Below are 22,678 nucleotides of genomic sequence, written 5' to 3'. Positions count from 1 at the left end.
GTATTGAAATTCAAACAGAAAACAGCGGAGATAGATTAACCAAAGAGAAGTCTCAGCGGATGACTACACAGTCGTTTAAAAAATATAGCCTTATCGCTATGCTCCAGTTAAGTCGCTACTCAGGCAATCATTAGAATTGAAACTCGAAAATTTACTTTGGACAGGTGTAGATGAATGATATCATTGATTTGAGTAGAGAAAATAACGAAAAAATCAACCACGCGAGTTTTCGATAAAATAGGTCAGACATTGAAAAAAATTACGATGGAAGTTTAAAATATCAATAGGGTTCAGGTTTACAGAAATTCTCTCACATGAAATAAATTCAGATGAGCCTTTTGTTTAAGTGGAGAGATTCAACAAGGATATTGGCGTAATCAAAATAATTACGACCATATTTGTTGATTTTTATCTGATTGATGTAGCTTCGTGGAGGAGTGTATTTCGCGTTACAATTGTAAATTATATTAATAGAACGGTTTTATTTCGCATTATTTATTTTTTGAACTTAGGAAATTCTTAAATAGAAAAGCTTACTTGGCTTCACGGGCCTGACCTGCCATCACAGGCTACTTTACAGCCTCACAATGGAACGTATTTAATTGATACATGATGAAAGTGACAATTAGGGTCAGGCATTTAATAATAGACTTTATGATGAATAAGTACTTCATCGAAACTTTGGCAGAGTGTCTAACTCGGCAGGAAGCCCTAGAGGCATTCATATCCGCCTTTCGCCAGAAAATAATCAAATCCTTCTAGCTTAGCAGAACTTAATGATAAATTTAGATTCAGCTTAAATTTAATATCTTACTTTACAGGATATTAGCAGATAAATAATCAAATAACGAAACACTAGATGAGCTCGATTCTCACTGCTGTATACTGACCAAAATAAGCGCCACTATGCTACTTTAGGTTAGCCAACATCTTCGGTAAGCTTATTTTGAAACACGTCGCCACCATGACTGACTTGGCATATTCCTAAGTCGTCCCGATACCCTAAAGTGAACGTCATTGAGTGTTTTTTTTCATCGGGTCCGCAGTTATCGCTTTCCCCAATTACCCACTCGGCAGTTGTATTCCTTTAGACAGCATCTCTTCAGGCTTAGCGCCAGGAGTGCAACCAGATGGCGCTAATGGCCCCCCGCCTCCTCCTATTCACTCAAGGGGTTGGCAGTGGCCGGCGAGGAGTTATTTACACGCCGAGGCTCTTCAGTCCACTCCACGAGGAACGTAATAACAGACTCCCTCCCAGATGTAAGCATATCATCAAGACCATCGTCGTAAGAAACACGTTTAAGCAACAGGCTTGACTCATTTACATCCGTGTTGAAGCTTAAGAGTTCGTTCTGATCGAGAAGCGAAAAAAATAAAGCAGAAAACGTCTGTGTTTATGATTCGCTTTGTTTGCGTACCATAAAATTAATAAAGAGTCAAAAACAACTCCTGCTCGGCAGGAAGAACGGGAGAAATGTCACAAGAGTATTATTTTCCTCCCTTTGACTTAATTTCTAACAGCTAAAGGCATAGCAAGCACGATTTTATTTCTTTGTTGAAGTCTTAAGGAGAGTGGGAGGGAGCCTTATGAAAACTTTAAGATGAAGACAGAAACCACCTCCCTCCCACATGTAAACATATCATCCAGACCATCGTCGTAAGAAAGCCGCGTATGCAACTGTCGCGACGGGACGACACTGCTACCTACTCGTAGGTCTTCTGCCTGGATAAGGTCCCGAAGGGAGAGCGAATCAAATGGTCATTGGGAGTAACTAACACAGCTTTTATTGTTCGTTCTTATTCAATTCTTGCACTTGCAGGGGGGGGGGGGATATGAGGCTGGCGCGCACGGAAGTGGAATGCTTGGGTATAGAACTTACGTGGCGGCGAGTAGGGAGAGGCGATGCCGATGGACGTGGACCTGGACGTACCCGGTTCGATTCCCACACGATTCGTCGTTCGAGATCTACCGCAGCTCCCGCGTCAAGGTCACGAAGAGTCCCCGGAGGAGAGTCGCAGAAGTCCCCGACGAACTCGCTCTGCCCAAGCACTCCACACTTGCTGTACTGCCTCGAAACTGTCTACCGCGGGCCACAATTTCTGTCCTATATAGCGTCCCGTCTCCTTTCCCGCCACGCAGAGTATCTTCCGATCACCACACAACAGGCATTTACATCCTGTTCAAGATAACGTGTTTATTCTGATCAAGAAGCGAAAACAATAAAGCAGAAAACGTCTGTGTGTCATCATTCACTTCATTCGCACATCAGGAATAAATAAACACTCGAAAAAATCTTCTTCCATGAAAAAAGGATGAGAGACAAATCCAGACCATCGTCGTAAGAAAGCCGCGTATGCAACACGCATTTACATCCTGTTCAAGATAACGTGTTTATTCTGATCAAGAAGCGAAAACAATAAAGCAGAAAACGTCTGTGTGTCATCATTCACTTCATTCGCACATCAGGAATAAATAAACACTCGAAACAATCTTCTGCTATGAAAAAAGGATGAGAGAAAAGCATCAAGAGTATTCTTTTCCTCCCATCGATTAAATTATTCGCCGCTAAAGGCATTGCAAGCGTGTTTTTCTTTCTTTGGTGAAGTCTTCAGGAGATGAGAAGGAATGAGCACATGAAAACTTTAAGAAGTAGGCAGAAAAAATTATTGCCGATATTTTGATTCTTGGTGGACTGATGAAAACAATAGTCGAGGTACACATTTATGGCAAGACTGGAAGGAAGGAAGACTTTTTTGATAATGAGAAGTCTTGGATAAAATGTATGAAAGGGTGATGAAGGAAGTAAGAGAAAAAATACTTATTGCTAGATGTGAAAAGATTAAGTGATACGAGAATTAAGTGACGAGTTGCGTGGACCAATTTAAGGACAGCTGAACAATGATGATGACTATGATGATGACGATGAGACCACTGAATTGACTGTAACTCAAAAAGAAAATATAACGAAAAAATATTAGTGATGGATGGTTTTTAATGATGCAATAGCCCGAATACTTATCATATTGATGCCTCTGTGAATTGTATTCTTATTATGCAGAAAACTTGAAGTCGAAACAACTTAATCCAGGAAAACAATATTTCAGGATTGAGACCTTTTAATGATTGGATGGATAATCATTCGGAGTAATAAAATCTTTCCTAGCGAAGCTGACCCCTTCTGTTATTCTTCAAGTGAAGTATTTTTGAGCAAACATCAGATAAACGCTAGGCCTCTGTGACTTTCATTCTAATGCCGCATTCTTACTGCCGATGCTGCTAATACCATGCGAAATAACTTAATCCAGAAAAAAACAATATTTCATGATAGTAAATGTAAATGATTGAATGAATGGCATCCGTTCCATGCTGAGAAATACTTTTTTTCTTAGAGAATCTGACCCCTACTAGAAACTCTTCAAGTAGAGCCTTTTAGAACAACATTATTGGCCGAAAATCATCAGATAGACGTTCAGAATGCCAATGAAGTTTCCACTTTGCTTCCTTTAGGCATGAAGTACCGATTTATACGGCATAAAATTTGATATGTATTGGCAATGAAAAGATTTAAATGTACTGGATGATTACGTACTAGCCAAGACACAAATATGTGAGATCAAGAACTGTGGAATATTGCTATATGCTTTAGTATAGATTCCCTCCACCAGTGTCCACTCGATATTCTCTCCCCCACGTAAACTATACCTTTGATCGTGGAGCATTGTTTTTCCGGATAGTTTCCCTCTCCCAAAACTAATGGAGTGGATTTAATGCCTGCAGCAAAGGTCGAGAGGGCTATTTCACGTGTTCTTCCCCTCCTAGCCTGCGCTTCTCTTTGCTCCGGATTGATTATTTTTCTCGGAGATCGCGTTTTCCCAACACAAACCTACCCTCAACTCCCTCTATACCAGTCCCTCCTCCTTGTACGCCTGAACAAAGTCCGTAAATCCTCTCTACGCCTCTCTAGAAATCCTTTCACCACTTACCCCTCTGGTTCACACTGAAGAGCATCGCACAGTTAGGGGGAAGAAATAGCGAGAGGGGTTCATTTAGGTAGTAGGGCTGCTCAGCCTAATGCCTGGTTCACAAAAATTAACTTGCATTCACTGAGCGACGAGGTACGTTAACCAATGCAAGGATATACAAGAATTGCCAAGAGAAAAAACTCCCCTGGACCGGGAATCGAAGCACGGACCTTTGGCTTTCCGGGCCAATGCGCAGACCACTACGCTATCCAGGTTCTTTAATTCCCATGGCAATTATATCGAGGCTCATGGTACTAGGTGTTAGGCCCTCGCTGTCCATCAAGGATGGCAACACGAGGGAGAAAGGATTTCCAAGAAGCCACAACCGGTTGAGAGCCTCAAACTTGCGCTAAAGCTGCGCAAAGCAGTATGTGTAGTATTTCGAATCCTGCCGCGTGAACGGCGGTGGAATATACAAGAATGCCTAACACCTAGTACCATAAGCCCTGCTATAATTGCCATGGGAATTAAAGAACCTGGATAGCGTAGTGGTCTGCGCAGTGTCCCGGAAAGCCAAAGGTCAGGGGTTCGATTCCCGGTACAGGGGGATTTTTTTCTAATGGCAATTCTTGTACATTTCACCACCGTTCACGCGGCAGAATTCGAAATATTACACAATGTAAGGATCTTGGAAACAAGGCTTCCGCAGAGTGGTGTCGATGGTTGGCTGCTTTCAGTGTCTCTCCCGCGTCTGTTCATCTCAGGCGACGACATGTCACTTCGGATCTGAAGAAGCAAACTGCAACATTTGCGAAACATGTCGTCGCCTGAGATGAACAGACGCGGGAGAGAACCTGAAAGCAGCCAATCATCAATGTAAGGATCTTTGAACAATGATGATGACGACGAGACTACTGCCGTGACCTTAACTCAGAACTCGAACATAAAGATAAAATATTAGAGGAAACACGATACGATAACCTCTATAGGTATCATATGGAGACCTCTGTGACTCTTATTCCAATGGAGCAAACTTACACTCGAAGCAGCTAATTCTATGTGGAACAAATGAGTCCAGGCTAACAATATTTCATGATTGAAATCTTTAAAAGATTAGATGAATAACATCTGATTCACTCGGGGAAATAAAGTGGTTCGCAGAAAATTACATTGCGTTAGCTTTTGGGCAATTATGGAGTTGAAGTGGATCGTGTTTCTGTGATGAATTTAGCGTTGACCTCTCACTCTGCGGTTTCGGGTTCAAATTCCGTCCGTTGCAGTTATTTTTCAGAGACTACCCAATTTCCTGCTCGGCTACTTTTATTTGAAGGGCATACATTTTTTAAAAATTTGATAGTGGTTTAATTCAGGCCTTTAGACCTTGTAGGCTATCTTAGGCTCCTGTTTTGGTGGAATGAAAAAATAAATTTGTTACATTCCACAAAATATTTGCTAAAAAATCTACCGGTTTCAACATTGCCATGTCAAAACCATCAAGAGGTAACAGAAAACTTTTCTGTTTGTTCGGCTTCTCCTTGATACTGATCTGAAATGGCCGAAAACAGTCTTCAATATTCGGCATTAAGAGCAATTTATAAGTACTGTGTGGAATACAGCAACGTTTCTTTTTTAATCCACCAAAACATGAGCTTAAGACAGTCGAAAAGTCACAACATCTAAATTAAACCACCAAGTGGACAGAAACACAAGAGAACAAACAGAAAAGTCTGTTACCTCTTGATAATGACCTGAAAAGTTCGAAACCTGTACAGTTTTTTTTACTATTACTGCGTGGTATATAACAAAGTTATTTTTTCTTATTCTATCTTGTCAGCTGATGTAAACTCGTAAACCACCGATTTGATCCCGTTTTGTTGTTTTAGATGCATGTTATACTTATTTTGGAGTAAATATATATTATTTTCACTATTTATATCCCATAGCGCGTAATTTCTGCCCCGGCAGTAGACAACAAGCCACCCCTTAACCGCGGTCGCCTCTACTGGAAGGGCATATCCTGTAGCGCCGTGGATTTCCACGTCCATTAATTTGCCATCGCCTCGGTCACATGCACTCTCACTGAGGCCACCCTCTGCCGCACGAAATGCGAGCACCTCCCCGCGCATGCAAATGCAAGGCCGTACATCTTCCAAGACCGGTTACGTTGCATAAAACGCGTTACATCACTCCTGGAAGCCTTTCAGCGTCGTTGTCTAGATGAATTCGTTGCATAAATTCCTCGCCATCAGGGTAGGATTTTACTATAGACTAACTAGGCTTTATCCATTGATCTCAAGATCAAGAGGGGCCTACATTCAAATAGTTAGAAAAACGACCAATGCACTGTTCTAAATCTTGTGAACACCATTATTTATTTTTTTTAAACCATGGAAGTAAGGAAACAATTCATCAGATGCGACATATGGAGCATGTTTCTCTATGGAAGCGATGCTTGGACGTTGACAGCAGCAGAGAAGTCAAGAATGGAAGCTTTCGAAATTTGGTACTACCGAAGAATAATGACGATAAAATAGATCAACCATGCAAGTTATGAGGAAGTGCTAATCATAGTGGGAGAAAAGTATCCTAAAAATCTTAAGAAGACGACGCGATGACGTAGTTGACCACATTATTAGACACGCTGGCCTGATGAAAACAATAGCAGTAGGACAGGTGGAAGGGAAGAAGAAAAGGGACGGCCTCGAATGAGTTACATAGAACAGGTTATTAAGGATGTAAAAGAGAAGAAATACGTCGCTATGAAAAGGCTAGCGGATACGAAAGAGGAAAGGTGAGCTGCGTCAAACCAATCTTAGGATTTTTAACTAAAGATGATGATAATGAAAAATGAGTACCACCTGTAACAACATGCTTCATTTAATATGTACTGATATACATCACAGTAATGACGTATTATATTATCTCTAATGTAATTACCAAACTTTAAGATGGGAGGTGAAAGGGCCTCATGAGTGGAATAGTCTTGGGGCTCTTTCATCTAAATTTGGCCCTGTTCGTCATACACAGTTTGAAATTTAAATATAAAAAAATGATTCGGGTTTGCCACGATTAGAACCCGGATCACCAACTTACCGGTCAGATATGCTAACAGAACACCGTCAAACAATGAAACGAAAATAATGAGCTCCATAACCTAGCAGTGTGAAATTCAAACCGCCAATCCAACGGCGACTGGAATATGTAGCGAAGAAATTCTTCAAGAACGCGAAATGCAGTAACTGCGACAACATCGCAGAATTGGCTGCAAAAATACCAAATTGGTGGGACCGATAGAAAACGTCCAATCTCTTCAACGGGAATTGCCATCCACAAACTACCAAAACACTCATTTGCTAGCGCTGAAAAACAGAATAATTTCTACATGAATTTAATCTTGTAAGGGCGAAAAGTCGAAATTGTTCCCTTCCGGGAACGAAACACGTGCGTCTCTCTCCCAAATTCACACGCCTGCGGCTGGATCTTGGGTGAGCTCTACCCTCACCTATCCAAACAAACCTTTGGGTTGAAAAATTGAGCGAGTGAGATATGAGTGTGACCCGATTTTCGGTCTTCTAAAAAGAATATACAAAAGTATACCATCAATATTTAGGCTCTGGAAAACTGTACTTTTCAAAGTCTCTGGCAGGGGTGAGCCCTAACCTCATCCATCAAAAAAAAAACCTTCAGGTATAAACACTGAGCGAGTGGGTGAATGACTGTGGCTCGATTTATGGTTTCCAAAAATTGTACAAAAGCATATCATCACAATTCTTGCTAAAGCGAAATGTATTTTTCAAAGTTGTAAGAGAACTAACTGTAAGTCATTCATGCTCGCATATTCTGCAGTCCTCTTCTTGCTCCTTATTCATTCTCCACATCAGTAAACTACCCCTCAGCCAAAATCTCACCCTCACAATACTAAAATCCAGTCCTCTCTTTCGGCACTTGCCCACGAGCATGACATAAAAATGGCTTCAAATCTTGCTGAGGGTAGGAAACGTTATGCATTTAAATGCGTCCTGCATTTGTACGTCTAAATACACCCCCGCACGACAAACTCGCCTCGTCCCTAATCTCTGGAAAAAAGACTGCAGGAATGAAGGGGTGGAGTGTGGCATCGTGGAGGGTGGAAGAAAGGGGGGAGGGAAAAACCTTTACCATCCCATTCCTCATCGCCCAACCCTGCAACCCTTTCATGCATTCCCCCCACATATTATATACGCCCCCGTGCACGCCCCTGCTATATCCCCAGATATTCTCCCTTTTAGCCCGGACCCCTATTTCAGGGGTCCTGTCACAACCCTCTTTCCCCCGCTCTTCTGCACCCAGCGACTACTTTCCCAGCGCACACGTACACACCAACTCTTCCTAGTCCTCAAGTGTATAGAAGAAGAATGAAGATGAGGGAGGAGCGAAAGAAACGTGTAAAAAAAGAGGGCGTAAAGAGTAAGAGAAATATGCAGGACACACCGAGGTGTTAGCTACGCGAGGAATAATATTTTAAGCACAAATTTAATCTGCAGGGATGTGGAAGTAGCACTTTTTGATCTCGAGTCGAGTTGAAAACTACTCGCGAGTATAGAGTCGAGTTTGGTCATCGATTTGGCAATTTAATAATGTAGGCCACAACTTATTCTCAAAATTTCAAATCCACATGAGAATTTTTTTAATGTTTAAAGGAAAAGATAATGAGGAATGTTGATGGTAATTGTGTCAGAATTAGGAGATGGATGTAAATTAACGTGTCTCGAACCGTTCCATAAGCCCTATTGAAATGATTTGACCTCTAGTAATATGTGCTCAATTTAATTGATGTATCCAAACTGCTAGAAACAGCCTAAAAGCATTTGCACAATTGCAATAATGTTTCATGATAGCGCCTCCTGTCGGCAAATTTCTGAACTTACTGGCCTCGACAGCTCTGTAACCAAAACTACTTGCCTCGACATTCGCAAGATCACCTTCATCTATAAACCCCCTCGTTGGCATCCTCTCTTTACATCTCCTTTGGATTCCGCCTCCCAAACGCTGCTGACGACTGGCGAGGACGAATACATATTACGCCCTCGGAATACTATGCCCGGGCGCGCGTGAGAGCACGCGCCTCCTCTGCCGAGGTCCTGATACTACGTGGGCTGGGGGCCGTAGTGTACGTGTTGGTCGTGAACACATACACACGCGATCCCTTGTCTTTGGGGGAAGCCATTCCAATCCCTCTGCCGCCGCAGTGACACCCACATTATCCTCCCTTGACTCCCGATTCGTTATTTGACCGCAAGAGGGCGTCGCTCGCGTGGCCCTCTTGTCTTTCCACATGGGGTGGTCGATCGGGTCTCCCCATTTGAATATAAAGATGTTTATCCGGCACTAACTACCAAGGGCACCGCATTTAGGAGGCCAGATTTCATCCCATAGAAGGCTTATTTCTGTTGAAAAGTTGGTGGTTTTCGGCGATACTTCGTGAAATTTGCTGAATATTTTGGATAGATATTTAAACTTTGTTTTTCCAAAGAATTTTATTAAAACATGACCGTGGTTTTGACATTTAACGTAATAATTTTTTGGTCGAAGAACCATTAACCGCGGTTAATCGAAACAATCGTTAATCGAGGCAATGGTTAATCGAGAGGATGGTTAATCGAGAGAATGGTTAATCGAGACAATGGTAAATCGAAACATTGATTAATCGAAACCACGGTCGCGTTTTAATAAAAATTCTGTGAAAAACAAAGTTTAAATTACATTCATCCTAAATGTTGATTAATGTTGCTATATCGGTCCCATTTTACTCGTTTAAAAAAATGTCCGTGGCGCGGTGATGACTGCAATGCAATCCACTTTTTACAGTCTTTATATCAACTCACCAACCTGTCTGTTTGTTTGTCTGTTTGTTTGTCTGGTACAAATCTTGTAACTCAAATTTGACTCACTTCCTGTGAAGCAAAAACGCTGAAATTTTGCACACTTCTTCATTTCCGATGACAATACATGAAAATATAACTTTTTCTCTCCAACCCCCCTTTAACCACCCCCCAGTCAACCCCCCCCAAAACATGTTTTTGGTCTAAGAAGTTCCAAATGGTCGATTTTCGTGTTTCGTGGCATTTTTAACATAGGGGTAGACATTTAAAAGCATAGGGGTGGCATTTTGAAACATAGGGGGCTTACCATTCACTGAAAATTTAATAAATATAGTGACTTTTTTAATACGTCACTTTTGGTTTTTCGGGGTCTCTGAGTTTTTTTGCTTTGTGTCATATATAAACGTTGCTCATCCCCTGTAATCTAAATATAAAGGCTGGTTTTTAAAGAAATTTTTTTTATAAGAGCTTATTTCCAAGTATTTTGCTCTATAATGTTTGTCGAGGATGCATCGAGGAATAACATTAAAAAGTAATGAATTTGAGATATCACATAATCATGTGCATTAATTTAGATGATTACACGTTATACGTTATTGATTGATTCGTTATTTCCCCGTGAAACTCAGATAAATATGTCCAAGCGACACGAGTGGCGACTTTTGTAACCCTATCTTTCCTTCCGCGTAGGGTGGTCGATCTCCCCATTTGAATACAAAGATGTTCATTCGGCACTAACTACCAAAGACACAGCAAAGATAAGCCCCTATTTAAATCCATACATGTCAGATTTCTGTTGCCACTTCTGTCGCATTTTAATCGGTTTTCAAAACTGTCCGCGGCGCGGTGATGGGTTCAATGCGGTCCACTCTTTCCTTAATATTTTTCATTATAATGTTTGAACACGAATATTACAAAAGAGCAACCTCGAGTCGATCGCTAAATGTGTTGTCACCCACCGCGCATTTAAATGGGTTTATCTAAGTCGCCACTTGAGTTGCTGACGGACAAATTGATCTAAGTTTCACGAGGAAATGAGTTATAATTAGGGGTTTCAATCGAGATTTACATTCATGACACAGGTTAAGCGACTATATCATAATAACGTTAAATACAAATGCTTGTCGAATTAGACAAACGTATTTCTCCGGGTTTTTTAAGATAACTAGAAAGACTGTGGACTTTCACTTTGCATTAATTCTAAGGCAATGTAGTGTACGAAATTGAATAATTAAAGATATGAATTTCACTGGGAAATAAGATATAATTAGTGTTATTAACCAAAATTTATGCGCATGACGATGTTATTTATCAAATTCATTACTTTTCAATGCTATTCCTCGCAATGAATAATATTATACATAAAATTATTGGATATAAGTGAATGGCATTGCAACCTTCTCTGGGATAGAATCCGGCCTACTTTATGCATTACCCTTGTGTTTGTAATTTCGAGGAATAACACTGAGAAGTTATGGATTAGATATATCACATCATCATGCACCTAAATTTCGGTCAATACACCTAATTATACATTATTTCCCCGTGAAACTCGGATCAATTTGCCCATCAGCGACGCGAGTGGCGACTTTAGTAAGCACATTTAAATGCGTGGTGGTTTACAACACATTCGGAGGCCAACTTGATGATATTTCTCCGTAGTATTCGTGCTAGCAACGATCTGTAAACAGGGTCGGGTCTACAAAACCTTCTCCCCTAGCATAGCTGATATCGCTATCTTTGACGTGGGCTTCCTTTGTTGCGCACGCTATCTGTTGTTTTTGGTGCTCGCTCTAAATCGTGAGAACTACGCTTTATACTAGCTCGCGGACGTTGATGGGACTCGCCACTTCCGCTCAACCAACCTTATATCGTGTCGTTTTACTGGTGTAAAATTGTGATGAAAAATCATTCTCCAGAAACTCTTGTAAGACAGCAATTTGACTCTCTATTACCATTGATGAATATTTGTATGAAACTAATTTTTCTCAAAAATATGATTCTCATTTAGTCAAAACATATGTATTACCATTTAGTTATATGAAGCATAAATCAAAGAAAAATGAATTTATCTTTTATACTATAAATTGAAATATATAATGTATATTTATAGATATCTAACTTATTGCTATTCAAGTTTTAGGTTTTACGATGCGTGCTAATTGGCAACAAAATGGGGAATACATTTCAGAAATATTTGTGGCAGAGCCCTAAAGAAGCTAGGATTCGCATAGCATGTTTAAGGAAAATATTCGTATCAAAAAGTGAGTCAGAGCCATATTAAGCCACACCTTGAATACTCAGCGAGTATATGGGTTCTGTTACAGATAAACGTAGTCCGTGAACCTAATAAAGTACAAAGGAAAGCTGCGCGAATCGTAAAAAAATTGCTACAGGCGCACAGAAAGCGTTTCACAGTTGCTGAACGCATTAGACTGGGAGCCGCTGGACACTAGGAGCCTGCGCACGAGGCTTGGGTTGCTTGAGCAAGTGAGAATGGGTATCTTCAGGGACGACGCGGAGAACATCAAATTAGAACTCTACTACATTTCCAGGTCCCGTAGAAATGCAATATGAAGATAGATATTTTGCCGAACGGATAGCTATGAGAATTCGTTCTTTCCCCCGCACGATAAAGGACTTACTTAAATGCTAAGCGTAATTTCGTCAGAGCTTTTCCTTTTTACGTTAAACGGCTGGTGCCCTAACACATAGCCAATACGTCCTAAGTCTAGTGAGGCGGTACAGGGTAGAGGATAGCATGTAGATTTAGACGAGGTCGTGAAATGGTATGGAGGAATCGAAGGCAGCAGCTAAGTAGAGCGATGATCCCACCGAAGTCTCCATTTCCAAGAAAGCAATTCAGGCTGCATTCTACTGCAAGTCTCCTAAAAATATTTCTGTTGATAACTACTTTCTATTGATATTCTACGATATATCTATCACTAATATTTTCATTATTTCTCAAAAATATGGTACGGGACATCTAATGAAATACTTTGACGCAGTCGATATATGTGAGTTGTATCTGCAGCAGATTTCAAGCAGCGATAGCAGGGCCTTCCATTTACGCTTCGCTTACCTTGCCAATTAAATGAAATTAAATTTTTAATGAGTTCATCAGTAAACATGAACCCTCTTTTTTCAATCGAGTGTTTTTTCATTTCCTCCTTTCTTTCTAAAGGTTAATTAAAAATCGAAAAAGGCCTCCAACGTTCTCCGTTTCACTGAAAATCATTCCGATCCAGAAGGGCTACTAGTCTCAATGTGTAGAAGCCTGAAATGCGGTCCTATCGGGATATGTAATTGGATGCAGAAGTAAGAGTCGCGGAAATGTCAAGGGTCACCGCAGACTAAGGATAACAGTCGCCGGGAATTTTTTCCAATTCGAATGGTAATAACATGTAGGCAACATAGATTATCAGAAGAAGAGAAATACTAATGAAAGGAATGCATGCAAAGGAAGACCAAGGAATGGAGAATCTATCCTAGAAGTAATGGTCTTAAATACCTAAGTCAATTTAGCTCATTAGACTGCTATGGTAATTTATAATATGCGTGTTGCAGAGTGAGACAGAGAATATGGATCAGGACCTAATTTACACGTCTAAGTCAGGCAAATAAATTAAGTGTGGGAGATTAAATAATGAAAACATAGGTACAGGATTTATTTCATAGGTAACTTAATGACCAAATGAGTAAATATCAAGATGAAAAAAGTATCTCAATATAAAAGAAAAATGGAAAAAATAGAAGAATAAAACAATGTTAAGTTCACTAGTATATTGATGGCAATGTTCTAACAACACGTATCTCAAAAATACCTACTTTTCAGGACAGCAAAAAAACGATTAATTTCTTTTACTTGCACACTGAAATTTAAAACCAAAAGTTCATAAAACTGATAAAGAAGCTCTATTTGCAAATGCAGAGTTTTTCTTTGGTTGTACGTTATTTTTTAATTTTATTACACTTTGTTTAAGATACCGGTCTCAAATCGGCCAAATTTGAGATATTTGTTGTTAAAACTTAGCCATCGATATATTCAAAAAAGCAAGTGAACCTATCAAAATTTTATTCCTATATATCCCACAATGGAACGGTTCCATTTAGCTAAGCCTGAACTAATATCTTATATAAAATATATATTTACAATGGCCTTTCCAATACATATTGTTGGTACCCAAATAACCTCCCGCTTGCATAGATGAGAAGGTTTGCGGAGAAGTTGGATGGTTTAGATAAAGTGAAGACTGATGGGGAGCACAGCTATGTTCTATAATAGCGATGGAATAGTTTTCGAGTGTTCGCACATAGCTCAACTTTCCAGCGACTTCGTTAGTTACACCGCCAGCGAGTCCGCGCGTGTTTCTAAAATTAGCCGAAGAGCAGAGTGCATAAAGTTCGGGTTATGCCTCGTGACAGTAGCACCATCGGCGGCTATCTAGTGAACTAGACGTAGGGTTACCTCTGTCTTCATGGAGATGAGTAATTAAATTCCATTGTGGAAAAATAATAATGAAAATAATAATAAAAATAATATAATAAAAATATTTGTGGAAAATTGACGACTTCATCTCCTCCCGCTATTTATTGAATGAAGTCCACAATCAGTTATTTGCAAAAATTATACGACATGCCGCATTTAAAAAAAATATAAAATACAATTTAATCCTAGCTATAAAGCTCACATGCATTCGTTCCATACACATTGACTTGATAATCATTATCTGTAAACCTATTGCTAGTAAATTACAGCGGCTACACCTATTACCAACAGGTAAAAAACCAAAATTCAATCCTGTTGCATATAATTAATAAAAATATTAATAATAATAAAATGCCTTTATTCGGGCAAGGTTGAGACTGAAAAGTCCCCTCTTCCACCCAACCCCTCGATAACGTCAATGCAAACATATTAAAAATTAGTAGTCAAACGTTTACAATACAAAGAATATACAATATACACTGTTTGTGAAATGTCAAAAAATATAAACAACTAATTGAGTCATTCCCGAAGCAGAAGAGATGATGAATGGAACAGTTAACAAAATTATCTTACGGCAAACTTTCCGAAGGGTTTTCACTCAATTTTCCCATAAAATATAAAAAAAATAGCCGCAACCTTACTATCCTCCATACAATTAGAATCATATTTCCAAAACTGCCAACTCCAATGAACATTCTTCCTCAATCGCTGGTTGCCTGAGCTCGCGATATCAAGAACTTATCATCGACCAATTATCCACTTCAGCCCATGAAACCGCTAATTCCGCAACTAATAGCTTTGGGATCGCTAATAAAGGAGTTTAATCAGCGATACTTGCATTTGTGATTGTCCTGGGAGGAAACTAAATCAGAGAGCTGCACGAAATGCAATTCGCGTCACCCATATTGCTTCACTTCATATCGCGTCACTTCATTACTGACCCTGAGTTTCGAATACTCAGTCGCATAATGAATAGATAAGGCGCTGTTTATGTACAGTCACTTTCAAAAGTCGGTCCCCATACCTGGCGCAGCCGTCTCCGTTATTCTCCGAAGTCGACCTTCGCGTATTGCTTACACGTTCCTTGTCCACTGGGGATCGATTCGACTTGATCAGGTAGTACAGATGGTGCAACTTGACTACTTTAACCGTCGTCAAGAGCCCCACGCACGATTTCAGAGGTGGGAAGGCCGCGTGAACCTCCCCCCCCCCACACAGCCAAACAATTCCACCACCGAAGAAAGCGGAGAAGAATATATGGGTTTTTCTGGCAAGTAACCCATCGCACGAGGAAGAGAGGAGACATCTGTGTAGTTTGGTAAACTTATACAAAACATATTGTGCAAATAAATTTTCGGAGCATTTCGAGCATGTTACTCCAATATTTTTTCTTCACATCGCCTGGTGAAAAATACGTAAATATATACGCCTGTGTAAAATATTGTCATTTGCGTCACGGTTACCATCCGTCATCGCGTTCATCCATGCCGGCGCTTAAAGATTTTCAGACATTTTTTCAATGTTTACAAGTTAAATAGCAGTCACTCCCCAAGTAGTTATTCGGACTACAAGTAGTGCCTACATTTTGAAAAACGCAACTTATTCCCATACTGTGAATAGAAAATCAGAAGAAGTTTTTAAATTTTTACCGGTCAAAACTACCGTTACGGCAATTTTTTATGGGTGAAGATAATTTTGCATTATTTTTTCGAATAAGCAATTGGATTGTCTTTAAATTTTATTGAATTGTTTTAAGATAAATATAAATTTTCACTAAAAGAAGCAGCGAGATGTTTATTGGCATCAAGTGAAATGGCAGGCTGTTAGACCATAATGCGTCGTAGGAAGTGTTGTCCTTTTGTTTATGGGAAATACTCTTACATTAATATTGTTCATTTTTTTAAGAAAAACAGTACAAGCAACATGTGCGTGGAGTTATGATGGTGAGTCAACCAGTTATGGTGGTCATAGAAAAACATCATTTACCTGCCCTTCTGAATTGAAAATTTTACGAATCACCCTGACTGCGCCCCTCCCAACTTGAACTTACCCCTTTAATTAAAAGTGACGCCCATTCGCATTAGGCCCTTTCATTCTAACCATATCCTTACTTTCATCCTTCCCCTCCCCCCTTACCAAAAATCTCTCGACCATGGATAATACTTCTTCTTTTTTTCCTCTCCATCCTTCTCATCTTTTCCTTTCTTTTTTATACTCACATCTCGGATGCCTTCATTCTTTTCTTGTCCCTCTTTTGTCGTCGCCTAAGTTCACACACCGTCAAACGCTACATCCCAAGCAGTATATTTGGCAGCTCATAAGTTTAATTTGTATTAATAAAGCAGAAATAGTCATTAGGTACTCAACACGGTATATTTTTATCGGATGAATATTATGCGTGCGTAGTTTAGTGTCAGTAGGAATATGATCAGTATTTGTTCGCACGTAAGACTGACTTAAGGTATTCATTACAAGAGTGTAAGTTCTATTTATGATGTAAAACCACTTATACATAATTATGTGAAGGATATTGCCCTGCATGATATCAGCAGGCGCCAATTACGACTGGTTTTAGCAGAAAAAAAAGAAACGAAAAAGGGGGAAGACTTAGGTTAACCTCTCAATGAAGGGGCAAAGATAAAACATATAGTATTAATGTGCCTTAAAATGGTAAGAAATAGGCACATAAGTCATGTAATTAATGCTTCCGTTGGTATTTTCATTATAGAAAATATTTTTATGGTAACTATTAAGACATTCGAACTTTCGATGAACATAAAGATGTCGGTTAATCGATCGGTCGATGTCCTGATACCTAGAATATATAAAGCATTATTTAAATATTTGTTCATATGGGATATGTTAGTAACGACTGGAATAAATATGATACAGAATTAAACATTGCAATTTAGCGCACATTAATATTTTTGATTTCTCGCGTGATGAGACACGTAGAAAACTGTAGTATAAACCATGGTAAACATATGTATCCTAAGAAAATGGTTAGGAATAATGAATGCGCCAAACAGTGTGTTTGAAATACTTAAACATAGAGCAATATATATTGATGGTGTTGGTAATAATGTGTTAAAGGTATAATCTAGAAGGTTATTTTGTAGGAAACTTTTTGAATTATCTTTCAGACGTAAATTCCAATTTTCGTTTCTTCCTCATATGTGCGTTGCGACGCAGATACGTCTCGTTATTTTTTAGTGCAAGCCAGACTACTCGGAATATCCATCTCAGAATACTATCAGGGTGGGAATCCCATGACTGAGAACATATGCTTCGCCTGGTGTTGTGGCACTGGGAGTCAGGGGAAGTCGCGAAGAATTTAGGAATAGTGAAGAATGCCTCGGGAAGACTTGCGCGGACGGTGAGAGTAAGTCAAACTGGCCCGTTCAAGACACAGAAGGCATAGCCAATACCCGAAGTTCGACTTCCGAGAAAAACGTAGTTGCTCGCGCTGGCCGTGGGGACCTACTTTTGAAAGTGACTGTACTTAATGCGCCCCAATAGAGCCACCCAACTCAGAGTTGGCAATCCTGCAGCCGTTTATATTTTTCCGGTCCGCGACATTCATAACATTTTTACAAAATATATTACTAAATAATGGCCAAAGATGTGATAACCAATGTATTTAAAATGTAATTACAATCAATAGTAGCGGGCGTTGTAGTCTGACTGGGTCCAATGGACCCTGAAATTTTTTGTTTCACTATTACAATTTTGTGATGAATTTTGGCTGAGTTTTGTGACAGTCTCTACATTTTTTCCATCCCCAATATATGTTCTTGCGTCTTTATTACTAAAAAATTGTTTTGCTGAACGCCATTTCTGCAGAAAAGCATAATATTATTCACACTACCAGAAATATCACTCCAAATTCCCAATTTTTATGAATGTTTATTGCTACAATAATATTAATATAAATACCATAATGGATCTTTTGGAAGTATTAAATAAGATATATTAAAGCTTAAATGAAACAAATGAATGATGGTGTTACAAATTTTATTTATTGCTAGGCGCATTTTGGTTGGAGAATTTCCTTTTTTCTCTTTATGTGCAAATGGCTGATGTCCTTCTATCCTCCTCTACACGCTTTTGAGACAGCTAGCGGAGTTGTATATGTATGTAGACCACAATCAATCGAAGAAAAAAATGAATCAGTGGTACTTAGGATTATACGGTACAAACTAGGAATCACTAACGAAAATACAAAAAAAAGAATGAAGTAAATGACAGAAACACAGCCCTTATTCAACCATATTCCAAGCAGAGACTAGAGGATGTATTTATATCTTCGAACTTGCCACAAATGGGAAGAAGAAAACATTAGCAGCAAAAATACCAGTTACATATCAACTAAAAACGCAATCATTGGGACAAGCGCGAGGAATGACTCGGTCGACGAAAACAATGCGTTCCATCATCTACCCCGGACGTGCTGATAATGAAGCAAAAAACATGTGTACATGGTTTATATGCATAGCTGTTTCGAGAAACGAATTATGTGTGCAATCGGTTTTTTGCGAACGATTCCGAGCGAGGGAAGGAGTGTGTACGAGTCCGAAAAACCGAGCGATTACGGAGGGGAAGGAGGATTGGAAGTGGGAAGGGTGGAGGGGAGGGTCGAAGGGAGAAAATGGATAGAAAACAAAAGTGAAATGAGTTCCGTGGGGAAGGAGGAGAGTGGATAAAGGGAGGATAAACAGCGGGGAGGATTATTTTTTGTAGGGACGCTTTCGGTTTCGGAAAAGAAGAGTGGAATGAAGATAAAGAGGGAAGGAGTGAGAGATACGGAAAGAGAGAGATAGGGTGGGCATAAGCGGGGTGCGAGAGAAGTAGAGAGAGAGAGAGAGAGAGAGAGAGAGAGGAAACAACGAGTACATAGAGAAAAGAATGAAAGAAGTTTTGGAAGGATACGGAAGGCAAAGAGAGAATATTAGGAGAGAAAAGATAGGATAAGGAGTGGGAGAGAAGAGAGGCCTCTAGCCACGAATATTACAAAAGGGGACCCTCCAGTAGGCCTCTAAATGTGTTGTCATATAAATGGGTTCACCAAAGTCACCACTTGCGTCGCTGACGGACAAATTGATCCGATTTTTACGAGGAAACAAGGCATTAATTAGGTGTATAAACAGAAATTTTATGCATGATAATGTGATCCATCTAATTAATTACTTTTCAATGCTATTCCTCGTAACGACAAACATTACGGTGCGAAGTGTTGGATAAAAGTGGATGCTCTTCACCCCGCCGCGGGCATTTTTAAAACCGATTAAAATACGAGCGAAAGAGCAACAGAAATCAGCCTTCTGCGGAATGGAATTGGGCCTTCTCTATAAAGTATCCTTGCCTAAAGCCTCGCGTTAGCCATCGATTCCAACTCGATTACATACCATACTTTACCATTCCTTAAAGCTGTCGAAATTGGTCTCGATTTATCGATATACACTTCAGGTGAGTCAAACAGCACTTGGTAGTGTGAATGAATGTAAGATGAAGTTCGCTGAAAGACTTGAAAGAATAGAATAGGAACAATATTTATTTTCCCCCATTGTGACCTTACACACTGTAGGTCAAAGGCGACCTGAAAGGGAGGAAGGTACTTTGAGAAAAAGAGGTGGATGAAAGTTTGAGAGAGACACAAAAGATGAGAGGGAAGATGAAGCGATTGGTGATTGGGCTAAGGACACGCCATTTATGATTGATTGCCGTGAGGGAAATTATGTTACAGAACTCCACCACTGTCGATAAGTAATTTATATCCCTTTTTTGAGCACGACTCAGTGAAACTACATTCATTCTATTATTGATTTTTTTAAATTTACCACTTTTAAGTAGAACAATTTCCGTGTAAAATAATAAATTATACATCTATTGAATGAAATTTTCCTGACATTACCTTCCCTTTCCAATATCCACCCCGTCACGCAAAATGTAAGCAATGCCCAGAACCCAACCTAGTTTTCGGAACAGCCTTCGTGTAGTCCCTTCCTCAACCTACGCCTTCCTCTTACTCAGTAAAAAGGGTAGCACATGATAAATTATTGTTAACTAATTGATGAATTGTAAAGAGTTGACATCTACGTCGGTGAATTAAAAACTATCTGTGAACCAAAACTGTAACTACGGAAAATAGTTTCTAAATAAGGTACGGTAGTGCCATATAATGAAGCATGAGAATGCATACAGGCATGATAACTTGATGTAAGCTAGGAATAATCAAGGCTATGAAAGATGTTCAAATTGAGAAGGAAGGTTTGAAAATCCAAAGTATAAAAGAGACTATGAAATATCAGGGGGCACTATTCCATGATCGGCTCAGGATGCCAAATTGAACGAATCATTTTCGCCACGAGAATTCCATTTAACCACCTAAAAGTGTAGTAATGGTGCGAAATAAATTCATCTGAGGATTTTATATTAGTAAATACATTGAACAACAACCCAGATATGTGCTCAATACCGATGAGAAGTTAGGGTGGTAGTAAAAAAGTCATAAATTTATCATGAAGATGAGCCGACATTAATTATACAACAGAAAATGGTCTTCACATTCTAGAAAAAAAGATTCAATTGGTCAACTTCATTATTTTCACGAGCAAGATCTACTTGCCAACCACCTTACAACTACCGAAATCTTCTGCCACTATCCTTGAGTTTCCTCAAGTCCACACATTGAAACCTTACGAGAGCAAGCAGTAGAACTGTTGAAAAACGATTAGGAAGGAAATACCGTGTGCGAGAAAAGAACGAAGTCCTTCGAAAAGTGCGAAACGGGAAATCTAAGGAACTTGACTGAAGTTTATGTCAATGAACGCATTCCGTGAAATTTACTCATTGGATAAAGCTTTAGGATAACAGTATTTCCAAGAAGAGTTATTTACGAACGAGTTCAGGAAAATAAATTAAATCAATGGCTTTGATTGTAAACAGATCAAATAATTTATAATTAATGCCTGCGAGTAATTAAGTCTTTTAATAATAAAAATGTAATAAATAAAAGCATTATCTAAAATGGATCAACGAATTGGATAGTAACAAAACATGCCCTTACAGTAATTCAAGGAAGAACACGTAAAATAAGTGCTTTTTCTATGTGAAAGTAGTTTTATAACTCTTGCAGTATAAAAGAAGTGAATACTGATATCCTCTGGTAATCTTCTGGTAAAAGTTTGGGAGGAGATAACCAGATCTTACATGGATAGGAAGCTGCAAAACAACGCTATTCAAGTAAACTAACAACTGCCTCTACGCGCCTATGCACACAGCGATACATACCTCCCGGCGATAAATATGATGCTTACTGAAATCTTTATCCGCCTAAAATTTGATAATACTTTGTTGAGTAAGTACTTTGTCTACCAAAGATGCCAAAGGCCAATTCAAAACTAATTGTAAGAATTAATTCCCAATTAGACCGTAGCGAAGCACCAACACGCTACTGATAAGAGCACTTAAGTCACGTCGACAAGAGAACAGAAAGTAACGTTACCAGTTGTACTCGACGCCCACCCCGAGTACTGTGGATTTTCCGAAAGCCTTTGAGGATGACTGTATTTGTTCTTCGCAAATTCGAACGATGCGTAGGTAAACCCCTCGCCGATAAACAAGGAGACGCGACGGGTCGGTACACTGTCGGAGCGAGGTTAATATAATTGGAGAGTTTCCGTGGTCCACGGCCAAGCGGTTGGATGGCTGGAGGGTAAAGGGTTGAAGTAGGGAGGACCAGAGGGTGGAGTAGTGGTTGGAATACGGAGAGGAGGATGAAAAGTGGAGATGAAGGAAGGATGACAGGAGGACATTTAATTTCCCCTAAACACGAGGATCACGGGACTAACATACAAATTTACACATGTATTAGACATGTATTTACGTTTAAATCCGCAGATTCAAGCGTGGTGTTGAAATGGATACTTGCGATTTTCCAAGATTATAAAATTTATAAAATTTACTACGACTCAGGTTAAAATGCTACTAAATCATCTTCAATGTCCCTGGAAACCGTGGAAAGTTGTAAGTATTCATTTCAATATGGAAAAGTTAAATTCCATCACCTTGGAGATGATGTAGTTACCTTGAAACCTAGGCCGTAATATATTTCATATCCTTGGAAAATAGGATATATTTATCTCAATATGGAAAAATTACATTCCACCAACTTGGAGATGATGTAGAGACATTAAAATCTAGGTCGTAATATATTTAATATACTTGGCAAATTCCAAGTATTCATTTCAATATAGATTATTTCTACTCCAAAAGACTCGAATCTTCGGATTTTATTCGCAACGCCAGCAAACTAGGCGGATTTTTGGCGGGGGGAGCACGGGGGCACGTGCCCCCCCCTTTCAGA

General features: G+C 39.5%; 1 protein-coding gene across 5 annotated transcripts in view; it reads right to left on the bottom strand.

Moving 5' to 3' along the window:
* The window catches only part of LOC124162929 (teneurin-a), a 998,878-nt gene that overhangs the window by 467,195 nt on the left and 509,005 nt on the right, over positions 1-22,678 (bottom strand). The window contains exon 1 of one of the 5 annotated variants that reach the window (XM_046539676.1): positions 1,881-2,083. The exons of the other annotated variants lie outside the window; for them this stretch is intronic. The gene's annotated coding sequence lies outside the window, so the exon portion shown is untranslated. Of the gene's footprint in view, positions 1-1,880; positions 2,084-22,678 lie in introns of those variants that run through there. 5 annotated transcript variants of the gene reach the window in all.

This window comes from Ischnura elegans, chromosome 7, assembly GCF_921293095.1.
Source record: "Ischnura elegans chromosome 7, ioIscEleg1.1, whole genome shotgun sequence".
NCBI classification, from domain to species: Eukaryota; Metazoa; Arthropoda; class Insecta; order Odonata; family Coenagrionidae; genus Ischnura; species Ischnura elegans.
This window is presented reverse-complemented; position numbering and strand designations above follow the sequence as displayed.